General features: G+C 44.2%; 1 protein-coding gene across 1 annotated transcript in view; it reads left to right on the plus strand.

Annotated features, from left to right (window-relative positions):
• Window positions 1-6,500: 6,500 nt before the first annotated feature.
• The window catches only part of SYT1 (synaptotagmin 1), a 672,911-nt gene continuing 660,920 nt past the window's right edge, over window positions 6,501-18,491 (plus strand). Inside the window, exon 1 of the mRNA XM_059726116.1 lies at window positions 6,501-6,593. The gene's annotated coding sequence lies outside the window, so the exon portion shown is untranslated. The remainder of the gene's footprint in view (window positions 6,594-18,491) is intronic.

An 18,491-nucleotide genomic window follows, 5' to 3' on the forward strand; every position in this document is an offset into this window, starting at 1 on the left:
CCAAATCAGCAGGAAAGCTGACACTTCAGTACTAAGACAGAGCTATACAGCAACATGCAAACTTACTCTGATGAAATATTTTATCATGATCCTGTTTGAAATTATGACCCAAATATCGTTGGGGTTGTTTTGTATGCAAAGGCCCAGATCTTTTTGTAGCTCTAGGGGCAATTTGTTTCAATTTCAGCAGTCCAGTAAGATTCTGTTCCACCTGAGTTTTTGAGTCTGTTGTAATATATGTAGGTTTGCTATACTTATGTTTCTTAACCTGAATTATTCATTATGCAGGCTCTTATAAAATCTGTGCATGCACCCGTCCAGTTCAATATGTTTTCCTATATGTCTAAGTCTTGTGCCTTTAAACACACAAAATCCTCACCAGTCCTGATATACCACAAACCAATAAGCATGTTCAGATTTTGAAGCTAGCCCCAGGTGCTTTTGGCTTGCAGTAAGCTCCAATTCATGTCTGGCAGTGACAGCTTCCATTTCTGGTCACTCAGAAGCACCAGAAAGATGTAAGGCAAATGTTTGAGTGAGTATGACAGTACAAGAGAGGTGACAAGGGAATCCCAGGCAGAGTAACCAGTTAAGACCAGGACAGTTAGGCTAGCATGGTAGGCATGGGGAGCAAGTTTATTGAATAGGGATGAAAGTGGCTTAGGCAAGGGCTTGGAGCAGTGTAGGGACACATTCAGTCAGTTTGGCAAGTCAAGTAGGGCTAGGAATAGGTTGCACTTAGCTAGTTAGGGCTGGGAAAGGATTCTTGTGAGCGGACAGACCCAAGGCTAGGTCTGGGTAGGGTTCCTGTCAACAGAGCAGGTGTGGGATAGCTACAAGCAGACCAAATGTCTGCATGATGCCAGTCATGTGTGCCATGGAGTGTGAGTGAGTCATGTAGACTGCAGAATGGTTGGACTAATGCCTAGAGTGATGAGCTATATTGTCTTCCTGTGTTATATGGGGCATAATCCTTTTCCTAGAATCTTCTGAGTACATATTACCAAATTACTTCCCTGTCACTTAGGTGGCAGGACATCAGCAGTGCCCTTGTCTTACCTACTTTTAGTTATGGCATCTTCTAGGGCATTCTTGGTGTTTCTTATATTTTGACTTGTAGTTGTGTATGAGGGTTTGACATGGTAAATCTGGGGTTCCTTGGCCAGGTACAAACACTATACGTTTACTGGTATAAGTGATAAGAAACTGGTCTATGCCTATAACAGAACAAAAGTTCAGCACACAAAACTGGTCTATATCTATAACAGAACAGAAGTATGGCACATAGACTGATTTAAACATGGCAGAACCCAATCTCAGATTTGTACCCCCCTCTGTCCAAAGTGTGAGTGTGTATTCTGTTCGCTATAGATCTAAACTACCACTTACAGAAAACCATGCAACTTAGACGGATTCCGTCTCAGGCTTTTTTAATGTCTTTTCCTATGCCTTGGGTAAATGATTGCCTAGAAAAGTGGAGGGGGGACTGGACTCAATGCAAGAGGCCTGACCCTTCCAGTCATTTGTTCCCAAGTATCTTTGTAGTTAGGAATCTGTTTGTCATATGTGCCACCTATTTGTCTCAATGTTCCATGTCCATGCACAAATGCTATGAATGCCAGCTTCATAGTATACTTTCCTGTCAGCACAGATGCATCTTGGAGCTGTCTATTCCATGCTTAAACTGTCAGCTACCCAAGGCAGCCAGCCTATTTAGGCATTTCTTAGCCTGGTAGATAAGACTTCTCGATAGTCATTTCTTTGTTAGTGCCTCAATGTCAGTTCCTCATTCTCCTGCTGCTCTGATGATGGTATGGAGCCCCACAACATAAGTGGTCCTACTTGGTTTGAGCTGCCCAAACATCTCTTCTAGGTGGTCCCTCTTAAAAACTGCAGGTCTGGAAGCCCCTGACTGTGCCTAATATTGCGCAGAGGCTCAGCTTGCTTCACATTTACCTTTCAGTAAACTTTTGGATTGCTGGCAGCTTGGAACATGTAGAGGCAGCTTTGTAAGTTTTCCTGGAAAGACCCACACTCCCATAACATCGTAGAAAAGGCTAAGTGTATACATCTACCAATCGCAGTATGTGAGTACAAGCATAGCAGTGCGGTTGGCCCCCCAAGGGCTGCCTGTTGCATCTGACAGAGTTGGACATGGAAGCCAAGGCTTCAGGATTGTTATTGGGGGTTGCTTAGCAACTTGCCTGGCCTGATGCCTGGAACAGAAGCTGCAAAGAAATCTATTAGGGAGGATGTTTGTATCTCATAACAGTAACTACTGCAGATCTGCTTTGTGTGTCATACTACGAAACTTTTTCTGTTACCTCTCTCAGCAAATTGTTTGCAGTGGTGATTTATATAGCTTGATAGATTTATAACCAGGATTTTGAGCGTATGAGCTTTCACACTCCTCATGCCCAGGAGCAAGCCACCCCCAGCATAACCAGCTTCGAAATGCACGGGTTCTCCCGAGGACATGGACGCACTTAGGATGGTTTAAATGCAGTTTAAACCCAAAGTGGACAGGCATACATGCCTGTTCAACTGTTTTAAATCAGCTCGAATCTGTTCAAGTCTATGTGGAATATCAAGTGCTATTTTGAGCCAGTTCACTGACGGCTGGTTCAGTGTCGCGGGTGCTGTACCAGGGAACACTTGTTGTGGGCTGTGGGGTAAACAGAACTAGCAAGGGCCCTTTAAGACCAGGGTTTTTGTGGTTTGCAGGGGTGAGGGCTCAAGGGAGGAAAAATGCAGTTGTAAAGGTAGATAGAAATGGTGCTAGGGAGAAGAGCCCAGGGCGGAAGGGAGAAAAGACAAAGTGGCTGCAATCACCAGTAGCCCTGCCCCAGGTGGATTGAACTAATCAGAGATTGCAGCCAAATGGCAGGCAGCTGACAAGGCTAAAGGGACTAACACAAAATCTCTGTTCTTGGGCCGGGCAATAGGTCTGATTAGCTGGAAGAGAAGTTGCTTGCTGGAATAAAAGCCTCACCCTCCAGCTAGACAGTCACTGTAGCCCTGGCTGGGAAGGCAAAAGAGCTCCCAGGCAGACCAGTGTTGGTATATGGAGGCACAGTAAGGGGAGCTCCAGTGTGCAAGGGGAAAGCTTTTCCTTTTTCCTTTGAGCTGACCCAAAAGGAGGGAGATATAAGTTTATGTTGTTCTTTGTTTTGTCAGTACCCAGAAGGTCTGTGTTTTTACTGTGCTTAGGCTAGTAAATACTGGAGGACTGGGAGTAGCTGTGAAGAGAAGCTTGGAGGATCCATGGAAGGCACCTTAGAGCACCCTATAAGCTGAAATCCCTTTTAGGCCTGGGACCAGAGAGAGAGAGGGATAAAGACTTTGACCCCTGTGGCTGCGTCCAGAAGAATGCGGACGTGCAGTATGCAGCGCTGCAGACCAGTCTGTGGTGGCACACACTGCACTTGCAGGTGTTCCCCATACTACTACCTTGTAGTGAGATCCCAGGGTCAAAAAACCCATGCTGAAAAAAAAGTGGGGTGGCACATGTGGCAGCAGCGCACATGACCCAAAATTGGAGCCTGGCCAGCCAGAGCCACAATCTGACTGCCAGCTAGGTTTTCTATCATGGCTGCAGCTCTGGGAGGTCCCCAGGACACCATATAAGGCTGCTGGAGCCAGCATGGCCCCAGCATCTCCTACCCCACCTGGGGTAATAGTTTCATAGTTTCTAGGGTTGGAAGGGACCTGAACAGATCATCAAGTCCAACCTCCTGCTCTGGGCAGGATCAAGCGCTGGGATCATAGTACCCCAGCCAGATATCTAACCAACCTCCTCTTGAAGATCCCCAAGGTAGGTAATCTGCCATGTGGCACAGGCATTGCCAGGGGACAAGTAGCAGTGGCACAAGGCATGCTGCTGCTACTTATCCCCTACCAAAACATACATCTGCACTCATCTGGATGTACCCTGTGAGGCCAGGGGGCTAGAACCTAGACTGTAGGACTTAAAGCCCCAGCCAGGCAGCTGCTGCTGAGAAGCTGAGGCTAGAATAAGGGGCATAGGGCAGCCAGAATAAGTAGGTCAAGACTAAAGGATTGAGATAAAGACAAATCCAAAGGGCAAAGCTAGGAGGCTCAAAGGAATGATCACCAATTAAGACCTGCGAGGCATGTGTGATAGGCAAATGACACCTATAGTGGAGTTAGGAGACTGGTATTAAAGCCCTGAGGTAGTTAAGCACCAGTTGGAGCTTGCTGATCTTGGTGGCACTCACCATTCTATTAAGATAAGCATGGAGCAAGGCTGTACTGTAAAGAAAAATACCAGTCCAAAACTCAGGATGTCTCCTGTAGGAGTATTTATTGTATCAAGGCATGGCAGGACATGCACTGGGTGGTGGAATGGAGGAGCCTGCTACTGCCCAGCGAGGCTAGCCCTGTCACAGTGGATGCCAAATGTTCTGTGACAGAGGTTTGGTCAGTCCACCAGGCATCTTGTACTGCATTACCTCTCACTCCCCCATCCCCTGTACCCCACACCCACACAGCTTCAACTGGCCCTTCTGGGAGGTAATTAGAATTCTACTGCCCCTTTTATGGCACTTCTTATCAATGAACCCCCTTGCACTGCTTGTTCAATAACAGCTGTCTTTCTAACAACCAGCTGTGTTCTCACTGCCTACTCAACCCCACTCCAGCCCTCATCATGGCTTCCTATTACCTGGAAATCAAAAATCATGGGTCTAGGCACTCCCACCACCCTCTGCCATTAGATGACAGGCTTTTGTCATTTCAAGTCATTGGAGACTATTGAAGTTATTGAAGGCTATCAAAGTTTATTTAACCTATGCTTAAGAAACAAGGGGAAACAGAAAAGTGACCCACCCCCTGGGACTCCCAAGGCACGGGTGTGAGCATTCTGGCCCCTTACCCCTCTGCGAGGCATGCTGGGTGTTCACTCCCACCCGCTGATGTTGGAGGTGCAGCACTTCACAGAACTGTAAAACGGTTCCCAATCAGTGACATTTTGGAACAGTTCAGTTGTTAACGTGTTTTCACACCCTGAGTAGCACAGTGAATGCCAGCTTCTTATGTATTTCTGATGTAGGCTGTGCATGTGCTTACAGAGGCTGGCATGAGGAGGGTGGAAACTGGCATAGTTTGACTTCAGAACTCATGACAATGTGCAAGAGAATACATTTAGGGAGGGAGTTGAAGTAGAGAGGGGAGTAGGATCTCTCCATCCCCTGCCTCATCACAGAAATCTGGTTACAGGGCTATGGCCTAATCGCAAGGTACAGTGGTGCTCTATCAAGAAGTCCTGCAAAACCTGCAGCAATTCTTGTGGAAGGGCTGCCTGGTTTCTTCCTGGTAAACCAAAACCCTGCCTTTCTATTCTCTGAGGAAATGCAGAGATCTTAGCTTCTTGACTTGGTCTAGGGAATGGACCCATGTCACCTTCAGCCTCGAGACACAAAGCATTCTTGCTGTTGAGGGGCACCTCTGAATTAATGTCTCCTGGCCAGGATCCCTCCCTTTTCCAAGCCTTCGGAAAAGGGAGAAAAAGCTATGCAAGAATGTTTCCCCCCTATTTCCCCAGCAGCATTCTTTCAGCTGTATGAGAAGTCACATGTTCTCACATCAAGTCCAGTTGGCACTTAACTTGCCACTGATAGTCTCTTTGGGCTGTGTGCCTGGAACCTGATGCCATGAGATACTTGTCATGCTGTCCACAGTGATGCAATGCCACATGAGGCCATGTACACTCACATGGAGTCCATGAGGCATCCAGAAAGGAGGGGTGAGCTTGTGGATCCTCACTTGGCATTTCAGTAGGTCAAACAGCTGCTCTTGTACAAGAGGCAGCTACCTGCTGCTTGTGAGTGATCCCATTGTTCCCATCAGCCAGTGGCATGTGGTTGGGGAATCACTTCCAAGGATGCCCCACAGGATGCTGCCCAAGGTCCCAGGCTGCCTGCAGCTGGTTCAGGTTGAGGCTGGTGTACTCTCTATCATCCTTTCCTGAGTTTTGTTGTATGTAGCTGAGAATTAAATGACTTACAGGCAGAATAACCTCTGGGCCAGAGAAAAGAATGATTCAAATAATGATAAATGAGGGTGTATATGTAGTGAGCTATAAAGAGGCTGACAATCGCTGTTAACCTTGATTATTTATTGGTCATGTATATGCTACAGGAATCCCTTTGGATAGGGAAAAAGAATACTGTTTGTCTGGGAAGGGAAAAGCCTTGCTACATTAGAAACGAGATAAAATGATTACAAGATAAAGTTGCTCACAATTTAGTTTTGTGATTCAACCAAAATTGCTTAAGGTTCTGATGTGTTGATATGAATTGCAGATCATTTTCCCCCTCCCCCCCAAGAGTCAAATAATTTTGTCATCAAAATGGAGGATATTTAAAAAATAAAAATACTGTTGATCCACACTTTGCTTTGATTTCTCACCCGATGGTATTGTTTACTTTCTGCTCCAATTTTTTTGTTCACCTCAGTAATCTGGATATGCAGAAGCCTGCTGTTTAGAATTTGACCAGATATTTGTAAATGAAAACACCTGAATCTTCCAGTTCTGCAAGACTGCTTTGGGAGTCCAGCCATTTAAACATCAGGTGAGGAAAATGCTTTGTTGATCTTACTGAATATAAATTATGCAAGACCAAAACACTGCTTTCTCCAGTGTGGCTTTTTCTTACATAACTTGCTGTTTTTTCAAACTTTCTCTGTACACCTGTGTAAAAATGGTCTTTTCGGTGTTATGGTTCTCTAGCTTTATTCTGTTCTGTGGAAAAAAGTCCTACTTGGAGGAGTATGCACAAGTAATTCGAATAGCTAATGTCAAGTCATACTGCATCTCCAGAATGGCCTTGTGATATACTTAGTTTATATTATACAGATTGTATGTCTCAGCATTTAATGTAGGCACAAGCAGCCTCAGTCTCCTTCAGCTTCCTTCTTACCTGGAAGGCTACAATAGTAAGATGTGGAGTCATAGATCTGTAGGATGTGTCAGCTGGGAGACTGCACCTCTTCAAATGAATAGGAAAAGGCTTGAGCTGTTTGGTTTAGATCTACTGATATAAAAAGAACATCATCCCTATTTTTATTTTAAAACAAAAAATTTTGATGTTAGAACATGTGTTGTGTTTTTACCATTCTGCTAACATTGGCAATGAAATTTCTATCAAAGGTTTTAAGTGAAGTTCTTGATTATAGTCAGGCACCAGTGCATAAGTCATATGAACAGCCAGAAATAAGGTACTTGATTGGCCATCCTCCTCCTGGGGAAGGACTGAGCTAAGATACCATGAATATTGAATCATTTTCTCACCCTTAGGGTGGATGCCCCTGTGAATGCTGAATCACTGTCAAAGCAGTATGGTAAAGTAATTTAAAATGCAGCTGCCTCCAATGTGAGTGACAGATGGATATAACCAGTCTATGGGTTCCATGAAAACTCATTTTAGAGACTCCATGACTCATTAGTACAAATATAAAAGAAAATAAAAGATAAACTGTAAGACAAGTCCGTTGTTTTATGCACATTAGCAAAGTGTTTTGTGGAGACCTTTTTAAAGTGTGTTAAAATGACCACAGGGAACTATGCATGCTTTAGGGCAAAATCATATTTTATTTCACATGCTTCTTCATTTTTCCCCCATCAGATATCAAGCTTCCCTCTAATTGGGAGCATGGTGCCTCAGTAAACTGACACTTATATTTCTTGCTCCTATTTTGTTCTGGTGATCAAATTAGTTTACCCGATTCAGCTGGAGCTTTTAGAACATTAGGATTGCAGACATGAAAAAGATCAGGATAAATTTTACTGATCTCAGTGCTTTAAAAATAGAAATATTTATTCTCATTCAAGAAACAGAAGATGAAAGAATAATTTTAGAAAAATATTATGCACCCTGATGAAAGAGAGTGATAAAACAAACAGCGATATGTTCTTAGAGTGTGTAAGACATTCTACAGAAGAGTAACTTCAAAGTAATTTCATCTTGTCTGGGAACTGTAGGATCATAGAAAAATAGGCCTGGAAGGGTCCTCAGGAAGTCATCTAGCCCAACCTGCTGCTCAAGGCAATATCATCCATTTCTAACCACCTCATTCAGGAGTTTCTCTAAGCTGCTCTTTAAAACTTCCAAGGATGCAGATTCCACTACTTCTCTAGGTCATCTGTTCCAGTGCTTAATCATCCTCAGAGTTCTTTATAATATATAACCTACATTTCCCTTCCTGCAATTTAAGAGCCATGTCACACATTGTACTTGTCATGTGTTAAATGCACTTAAAATGTGAGCAACTATGCTTTTAAGCAGTAAAACTCATATCATAGCGAAGTTGAGACTTTTTGAGCAAGGACTTTAATTTTTATACTTTAATTTTAATACTACACAGATTTACCACATACAAAGTGGGCACATCTACATGTGTGCTTTAATGTGCAGTAGACTTTAATATTGCACATTAAAGCATCATGTAAAAAACCCTGCCATTAAGCTAATGCACAGTAAAATAGTTGGCTGTGCATTGTCACTAAAAAGTGTGCAAATGTGCTACTGCATATTAGCACAGCCTAATGTGCATTAATTTAATACCTCATATTGGACATACTAAATATAATGCTCATTAAAAAAAGGTGCATTAATGCAAGTGTAGATGTGCCCAGTGTCCTGTGTGACAAGGCCATAAAACTGTTACTTGTTTTATGGCCTTGTCCTCTGTATAGTCACAGAGCGTATTTAAAGACCATTATCAAATCTCCAGTCAGTCTTCTATTTTCCAGTCTAATTCATCCCAGTTCTGCCAACTTCTCTCATAAATCATGTTTCCTAGATATCTAATCATGGGTTATGTACCACAGTCTCTTGGACTGATGTAAACCAAAGTTGTATAAGGAGCAACTCATTTTCCCCATGGTGCTTGCCTACTGCCTCCCCAAAAGTGATTGAAGTTTGGAAAAGGCCAGGGTTAGAGAAGATAAAATCTGCTAATTCAGGACATACCATAAAGGGCTTCTGCTGATGAGACTTTTATGAAGCTTTTGTAAGATCTCTGAGTGGTTACTTTCATCAGTCCCTAAAAGAAGGTGGCATTTCTAACACCCATGTGCTGTCTATCTGGTCAGACCTTTTTAGATAAGGAGATGCAGTTCACACAAATAAAATTATATGGCTATTGTATGACCTCATATATAAGCAGTATGTCTAAGCCTCTAAATTAGTCATCTTGGTTTCTTGGATAGTGAAACATACTTAAGTATGTAAGTATGATTATTGGCTAATAGGGAACTTCTCAATTCATGAAAATTCTGTTGGAATGAGATTTAAATTGGGAAATTCCCTGGGATGGAAATCATGTGCTAAAATGTGCCTATTGTACCTAGGACAAAGGCTACAAAAAACAGCAGTCTTAGGGTTTGTTCCCTCTTCTCTCTTACTAAATAGAGTATGCAGTTCAGCTCACAAAGCAGGACTCACAAATTGTCCTCACTGTGCTGAAGTTCACCTTTAGGAAAGCTAGTTTTGAAAGTGTGGCATATGCAACAGTGAAGATGTCAGGAAGGACTGAAATTTCATCTCATCCAGATCTATTACTGTCAATGTTCTTTTCATTATGATTTCATCAGGATTAATTAATAGGATCTGTGATAATATGATGCACATATTTGATATGCAAAACCAAATCAACTGTACAATTTATACTTCCTTGCAGCTGGTAATTTACATTTTGATAGTCAGGAGTATGGACTGAATGCATTAGTCTCCACCAGCTGCCTATTACTAGCAACTCAACTTTTTGACCCATAAAGTAGCTCAGGTCTCAGTTAACACAATTATGAGTGGTTGACCATACTGGACTCCCAGCTTCAAGAATGGACAAAAGGCAAATTAAATGATTTACTGGTTTTCTTCCAGATGTGTGTTAAGTCTCATGGACTTCACTCTATATTTAGACTAGAATAAATTTGTCTGGAATACTGTATTTCTTAAATATTTTAGGACAGGCTTTTTGAATGGTTTATGTTCATATTTGTCTAAATGAAAACTATAAAAAATCCTCTAAGTTGAATTACTGATAAGACTTATCAGTTGGTACTGTTACAACTAGAAGGCTAGGGACAGACATCACACATAAGCTAGTTGAAGTGATCAAAAACTGGTTTAAACCTGTAACAGAACAGATGTGCAGTGCATATAAACCAGTTTTAAAATGGCTGAAACCCATTCGAGATAAACCTGGTTGAATGTGTAGTATCAGACTTAACTGATTTAGGTCAAACTGGTTTATGCAATGTCTGTCCCAGACCCCTTTTCTGGTTTAACTTAAACCAGAGTCCCTCAGCATCCCAGATGCATTGCAGCCCTGGGTGGGGCACTCTGCTTCAAAACCAGGCTGGCCTCACCCCTCTGCTCCCGGTCTGGAGCTCCTGCAGAGACTGCAGGCACAGCAATGTCTTCCTGGCTTCCTTCTGCTTCTACCCCCCACTCCCCCCCCACACACATACCATTCCCTGATCAAGCAGGGATTCTCCTCTCCTCTCTCCCACAGCACAGATCATAGCCAGCATGTGCTATGGTAGCTGATGCTGAGATGTGTCCAGGTAAGGCAGACAGAACAGTGTCTGCTTAGGGCTTTTTGGAGCTAATCAACAGGTCAGTTGGCAATGTCCCTCCATTCCTTCCTTGGAAAGAGTTGTTTAAGAAGAGCATGAACTAATGAGAGAAGCTTTTTTTTTTTTGATTGGGTGAGAAATGCTCTTTTATCTCCTCCCTGCTGGCTGCCTCACTGGGCAGGAGCAGCAAGGCGGGGGAGGGGGGGGGAAAAAAAGAGGGGTGCCTCCATAATCAGAGCATCCTTCTGGGGCCTGGCCATGCCCCCACTCCCAGCTCAGCACTGTGGAAGAGAAGGGGAGGGGGCTTCTCTAGCACCCCCAGGCTTCTAGCTTGAGTCACTGAAGGCATGTGCCTGCAATTCTTCATTCCAGAGGGAATGTCTGTACAGTTACAAACCAGTTCATCCTAGCCAGGTTAGACTAAACTGCAAAGATTGAATCAATTCAGACTCAGGCTTTTTGAATTTCTGTCCCTAGCTGACATGATTCTTTTCCCATATAATTTGGTAAAGCAGCTATTAAGTTAAATATTCATAGATGTTAGGGTCGGAAGGGACCTCAATAGATCATCCAGTCCGACCCCCTGCATAAGCAGGAAAGAGTGCTGGGTCTAGATGACCCCAGCTAGATACTCATCTAACCTCCTCTTGAAGACCCCCAGGGTAGGGGAGAGCACCACCTCCCTTGGGAGCCCGTTCCAGACCTTGGCCACTCGAACTGTGAAGAAGTTCTTCCTAATGTCCAGTCTAAATCTGCTCTCTGCTAGCTTGTGGCCATTGTTTCTTGTAACCCCCGGGGGCGCCTTGGTGAATAAATCCTCACCAATTTCCTTCTGTGCCCCCGTGATGAACTTATAGGCAGCCACAAGGTTGCCTCTCAACCTTTTCTTGCAGAGGCTGAAAAGGTCCAGTTTCTCTAGTCTCTCCTTGTAGGGCTTGGTCTGCAGGCCCTTGACCATATGATTTGCCCTTCGCTGTACCCTCTCCAGGTTATCCGCATCCTTCTTGAAGTGTGGCGCCCAGAATTGCACGCAGTACTCCAACTGCGGTCTGACCAACGCTCTATAGAGGGGAAGTATCACCTCCCTGGACCTATTTGTCATGCATCTGCTGATGCACGATAAAGTGCCATTGGCTTTTCTGATGGCTTCGTCACACTGCCAGCTCATGTTCATCTTGGAGTCCACTAGGACTCCAAGAGCCCTTTCCACCTCTGTGCCACCCAGCAGGTCATTCCCTAGGCTCTAGGTGTGCTGGACATTTTTCCTCCCTAGGTGCAGCACTTCGCATTTCTCCTTGTTGAACTGCATCCTGTTGATTTCTGCCCACTTGTCCAGCCTATCCAGGTCTGCCTGCAGCTGTTCCCTGCCCTCCGGCGTGTCCACTTCTCCCCATAGCTTTGTGTCATCTGCAAACTTGGACAGAGTACATTTCACCCCCACGTCCAAGTCGCTGATGAAGACATTAAAGAGTATCGGTCCAAGGACCGAACCCTGCGGGACCCCACTGCCCACACCCTTCCAGGTCGAGACCGACCCATCTACCACGACTCTTTGGGTGCGACCCTCTAGCCAATTTGCCACCCACCGGACTGTGCAGTCATCCACATCACAGCCTCTTAATTTGTTCACCAGTATGGGGTGGGATACCGTATCGAAGGCCTTCCTGAAGTCCAAGTATACGACATCCACCCCTCCTCCTGTGTCCAGGCGTTTTGTAACCTGGTCATAGAAAGAGACTAGGTTGGTCAGGCACGATCTGCCCGCCACAAACCCATGCTGGTTTCCCCTCAGCATAATCTGCCCTGCTGGGCTCTCACAAATGTGAGCCTTGATAATTTTTTCAAAGACTTTGCCAAGGATGGAGGCAAGACTGACAGGTCTATAGTTGCCCGGGTCCTCCTTCCTCCCTTTTTTGAAAATGGGGACCACTTTGGCCCTTTTCCAGTCCTTCGGGACTTGGCCCGTGAGCCACGAGCTTTCAAATATTCCCACCAGTGGCTCTGCAATGATGTCGGCCAGTGCCTTCAGCACCCTCGGATGGAGCTCATCCGGGCCTGCCGACTTAAAAGCATCCAGTTCTTCCAAATGACTCTGCACCATTTCGGGGTCTACGCATGGAAGTCTGGCACCTTGCTGCTGCCTCTCTACAACCCCAGTGAGAGACTTGTCCTGCCCCTCACTTAGGAACACCGAGGCAAAGAACTCATTGAGGAGTTCAGCCTTGTCCCCCCTATCTGTCACCAATTGTTTCTGCCCATTTAGCAGGGGTCCTATTCCTCCCTGGACCTTCCTTTTACTCCCTGTATATCTAAAAAACAATTTCTTGTTGTCCTTTACTTGGGTTGCCATCCTCAGCTCCATGGTAGCTTTGGCCCGCCTAACTGCCTCCCTACAAGCATGAGCAGAGGAGGTATATTCATCTTTAGTGATCTCACCCTGTTTCCACTTTTTATGTGCCCCCTTTTTGGCCCTTAGGCTGCCCTGGATTTCTCTGGTCAGCCATGGAAGCCTCCTGGCCCCTTTCCCTCTTTTGCCTCGCTCGGGGATCATCTTGCTTTGTGCCCAAAGGATCGTTTCCTTTAGGCACAGCCACCCTTCTTGGGCACCCATCCCATCAAAACTCCTACTCTGCAGTGCTTCCTTGACTAATCGCCTGAGTGCAATGAGATCAGCTTTCCTAAAGTCTAGCACTTTCACCCTACTAGTTACCTTACCCACTCGCCGTCTTATGTTGAATTTTATTATTAGGTGATCACTGTCTCCCAGATAGCTACCGATCTGGAGGTCCCCTATCATGTCATCTCCTGTTGCCAATACCAGATCCAGTATGGCTTTCCCCCTAGTGGGACCATGCACCTCCTGTGTCAGGTGGAGGTCCTGTAAACAGGTTAGAAACCTGCGTGAGCGATGGGACCTTGCTGTCTGCGTCTCCCAGCAGATGTCTGGGTAGTTTAGGTCCCCCATGACTACGGCCTCTTTAGCTTTTATGGTCTCTGAGAGTTGCCTCAGGAGCCCAGCATCTATTTCTTCCCCTTGGTGTGGGGGTCTGTAACAGACCCCTACCACCAAATCCCTTTCTCCTTGCCCCCCATGTAGCCTAACCCACAATCCTTCTACTTCCTCAGCCTCGGATTCTGTCTTGATGAGGGTTGATGTATATTGCTCACTGACAAAGTGCAACCCCCCCACCTTTCTTCCCCGACCTGTCCTTTCTGTACAATCTATAGCCCTCAATATGTACCGCCCAGTCATGGGATGAATCCCACCAGGTCTCTGTTAGCTCCACTAAGTCATAGGTGTTTAGTGGAAGCAGGAGCGCTAGTTCATCCTGCTTGTTCCCCATGCTCCTAGTATTAGTATATAGGCACTTGAGCCCTGCAACTGGCACCTTTGCTGCCCCCCCGCTCCCAGTCCCATGGGGCCCATTGTTTCTTACCTTATTGGGTATATATTTCTGTTTTTTAAATGTAATATACAAACATTTAATTTAAAAATTCAGTATTGTTCTTATATTTTGAGAACCTAGTCCAAAATAACTAAAGTCTGTCCTCTAACTTCCCTGGGTTTGGCATTTAGCTTTTATTATTTACATCTTAATCTATTCCATTTCTATGTAGTATAATGTTTGTGTTTGGATTACACGCTTGTAAGAGATGCAAGGCTGTCACCCTGTGGACTAAAGCTTTTTGTTTACTCATAGAATGAGTATGAAGTGCAAGCTTCCCCTGCCAGTTGAAGTCCCTCAGTCTTGAGCTGGAGGGACAACTGCAAGAGATCAGGGCCAGATACAGGCATTACACTTTTATCGGTATTAGTGATCAGAAACCAGTCTATCTATATCAGAACAGAAGTTTGGCACACAGACTGGTTTAAAAATGGTGAAACCCAGTCTAAGGTTTGCACCCCCTTTCCCCCCCCCCAAACGGGGGATGTGTGTTCTGTTCACTCCCAATCTAAACTACGCTGCTTACAGAAAACCATGCGACTTAACTCAATTCTGCCTTGGGCTATTTGAATGTCTGTACCTAGTCCAGGTCATTCAGTTTCCAGACACTTATCTCCTTTGCCAACACAAAACCAATTAGTGCCAGATGTGGTATGTTTTAAATAGACATGTCTGTCTAGTAGGAGTATGGCTCCTGAATGACCCTAAAGTGGAAACTTAGGGTTATTACTGATCTGGACAGTATTTTAAATAATACTGTGGGGAGAGAGAGAGTTTCATTAACCAATCCAGTTATCATTCTTGTATATAAAGTTGCATTGTAAGATTGTTGTGGCACTCTAAGGAATAATGTAACAGAAACTCAAATACTTTGAAAATTTTCATATAAATGAATAAAATGTAAATGTTATGTGAACATGAAAATTGACTCACTGTGCAGAAAGGTATGTAATAGGTAAGGAAGGGTAGCAGTTTAGCTTATAAATGTAATGCATTAATATTGTGCAAGGTGCACATTTATCTAAACAGTGAGGCTTTGAAATAGCTTTCATTAACTCTGCATTTGTACTGTGAATCCAGAAAGAAGCTGATATTTGCTTGGCTAAGCCATTTTTTTTTTTTTTTTTATGGTTTTGGCAGGCAAGGAGTTAGTTACTGATGTATGTTTGCTTTTTTCCCATGCATATATCTAAAATGAACATAATAAATGAGTAGAGTAAGTTGATTCTAAACCAACCAAAGAGAATAAGAAGAATTAAGTAATAAAGATGAGCTTGTTCCAGATGGATGGATTAGAGGGAAACTCCAAAAAGTTCCAGGTTCTCAATTTTGCAACAAAACAATTAGATCTGACAGGGTAACATGAAAGTAAATAAGAACAGGATTGTCTCAAGTGGTTTGCCTATAGCCTGGTATTTTGCAGGATCTGGAGACCCAAGTGTTATATATGTAGGTCCAGTAAATTTTTCTATTGGTCAATAAAGTTTGCAAAAGCATTTTATTGGTTATATCTTAATTCCTCTGAAATGCCATTCCACATTTCTCTACCTTCTCTAGGGCACCTTCTTTATAGCAGTGTTCTGCAAAGCAATTCTGCCTGATCCTTGTTAAAGTGATCACTTTTTTCTTTTTGGAAACTGGGGGTTGTCTACCTGTGGCCTGCGGTCTGGATATGGCTTGCAAAGAGGTCCCATCTGACCTGTGAAGGTCCAGTCCTACACAGGGGATTGGTAGCACAGAGCTATTCCACATCATGCATTTTCTCTGCAGTGCTCCCTTTCATTACAGAGTTTGTCTCTGCTCTTCTATGTCTGCATTTACCATTACTGCAGAAGAGATGGGGATCAGTGGCAAGAGTAAGCACAGGCAGCTGGCTACTCTGGGTTGGGTAGACTCATGACCCATGGTAGGAACTGTGCAAAGTGCAGCTTCCACTGTCAAAAGGTTCACAACCCTAGGTAACGTTATCAGCTGGTGCTGTATTTCAGCATTTTTAAAAGAAGACTTCTTGTCTATCATGGGGTAGGAAAGTGCACTGTATTAGCAGGTGTCATAACCACATTGTCTCCTGGATATTTGTCAGGCAATTTTGGGGAGGCTGTATATTCTCAACTTGCGTGCTTTAAGCCTTTCATTGGTCTGGGTAATTTACAACACACTTTGCCACTGTTAGCATATGTGAGATACTTCATAGGTATGGACTCTGTCTTTTATCCCTTTAAGGGCAGTGTGGCTCTTAGTCTAGCTACTAAGGACAAGTGTTGAAATTCCAACCAGTAGCTGAAGTATTCACTTTCCCAGAGCTCCATACTGTGTTTTACAGTTTAGTTCTCCTTGGATGCATAAATAAAACACTCAGGCTTGCAGATTGTGGGTATGGTTGCTCTTTTCTTTGGCAGTACAAAAATGTTTAGATTGGCCCCAGGACACCCACTTGTTACATACCCATATATTGTTTCTGCTGTCATTTTACTCCAGATTTTAAGCATTCTTTGGGACTTGGTCAAAGTTCTTTAGATTGCCCAGGATCCTCCTCTTCATGTGGCTTTTTCCTCAAAGTCATGGAACTGCATTTAGCTTCCACATAGTTTCATAGTTGGTAGGGTCAGAAGGGACCTGAGCAGATCATCAAGTCCAACCCCCTGACATGGGCAGGAAAGAATGCTGGGGTCAAACAACCCCAGCTAGGTGATTATCTAGCCTCCTTTTGAAGACCCCCAGGGTAGGAGCGAGCACCGCTTCCCTTGGAAGTTGGTTCTGGATCCTGGCAGCTCTGACTGTGAAGTAGTGCTTCCTGATATCTAGCCTGAACCTACTCTGTCAATTTATGGCCATTACTCCTAGTTACTCCTTAGTGCTCGAGGGAACAGGGATTCTCCCTGCCCACCCAAACTCAGAAACATGGTAAGAGACTCTTTTTTTTGGTTTTGGTTTTTGTAATCTCACATTCCCTTCATCAGGTGACCCTCTAGGCAGCCTGCTGGATTGTTAAATTACCATCCCATCTAGGGACACTTTAGTAATCAATGCTTTGTCCAAATGTGCTTCCATACAAAACAGAAGGTCTTCATGTTTAACAGACTTACAGTGGTATTGGCTGCCCCAGTTCTTTCAAATCCTAGTCCAACACTAGGGTAAAAAGACAGACAAGAGTCTGGCTTAAAATAAGTCTTAGAAATCTTCTACAGGTCTAGATATACAAAATATTCCATATCAAATGGGATAAAGTATACATGGACAGATCCCCAAAATCATCCTGGCCATCAAGTCAGTGCCAGCTGACTAGTGCATGTTATAAGGCAGAGTAGATTTGCACATTATAGACCTACACCTTCAGTGCATGCTATGCCATTCTTGCATCTGTTAACTGCAAAATCAGGTAATTCCTTCTTTGTAGTCCAATTAAAATGCATACTTCAGTTTTGTTTGCAGTTTGAGAACAAAACCAGACCCATCAGTCAAATGGTACCAAGGGAATCCCCTGCCTTATACACTGCTCTCCAGTTGTTTCCTATGTCCAGAGCAGCTGGCAGCTCAGCCAGACCTTTCAGCTGCAGAGCTTCCCTGAGAAATTCCAAACTGTTTCACATTTTTAGACTAACAGTTTGGTTCAATGATGTGTACAGCTCCCAAGCGTGCCCCAGGGCTGCATTTGATTTTGTGGGGGATATTTTCCCTACAGATCTGATGCTCCTTCTCAGGTGTTTACAGCAGCTGGTACTTTTGTAGGCTGACAAAAGCAGGGGCTAAAGAAAAGATGCATCTCCTGTTCTCCCTTATTGAGAGTCCTTTTGGGAAGCGCAGGTGGCTCCATGAATGCTGCTTCAACCTCCTCCCTCCCACACACAGCAGAAAAAGAGGCCAGAAAGATTGGAAAAGCTTTAGGAGGAGACCTTTCCCCCAACCTTCAGAAGGAGAGGGGCAATGAGCCAGAGGGAAGATTCTGCCTGAGTCCCTATGGCTCACATTACCAGCCCTGTCTGACTGTGGACCTCAGCCACCTCCTCCTTCCACATCAAGGGAAGGCATCAGACACATCCTATCAAATTGTTAAAACCCCATCTAAGCAGATTACAATAACCAACTTTTTGTTCTAAGGTGCTTCCACATCAGGATGCTGCCAGTGACATAATGCAGTAATAGCTCTTTGGGCCTAGGTCCCTCACTCTGCTGCCATTTTCATAGCACCTACCTCCTACCCTTATATCAGATCCAAGGCTGACACACATCCTAGTAAGAAATCTGGGCTAGGTAGACCTCATTCAAGATCTACCAGACAGGCAAGAGAGTACTGAGTATTGTGGATTGTAAGAAGTAGGCAGCTGCTGTAGGAAAACATAGTCCAGGAGGGATAAGGATTTCCAGTCAGTTTCCAGCAACTGGGAAAATACTAAGCTCTCATCCCCATGGTGCCATCATGAATCAACATGCTCTAATATCAC

Source organism: Alligator mississippiensis, chromosome 4, assembly GCF_030867095.1.
Source record: "Alligator mississippiensis isolate rAllMis1 chromosome 4, rAllMis1, whole genome shotgun sequence".
NCBI classification, from domain to species: Eukaryota; Metazoa; Chordata; order Crocodylia; family Alligatoridae; genus Alligator; species Alligator mississippiensis.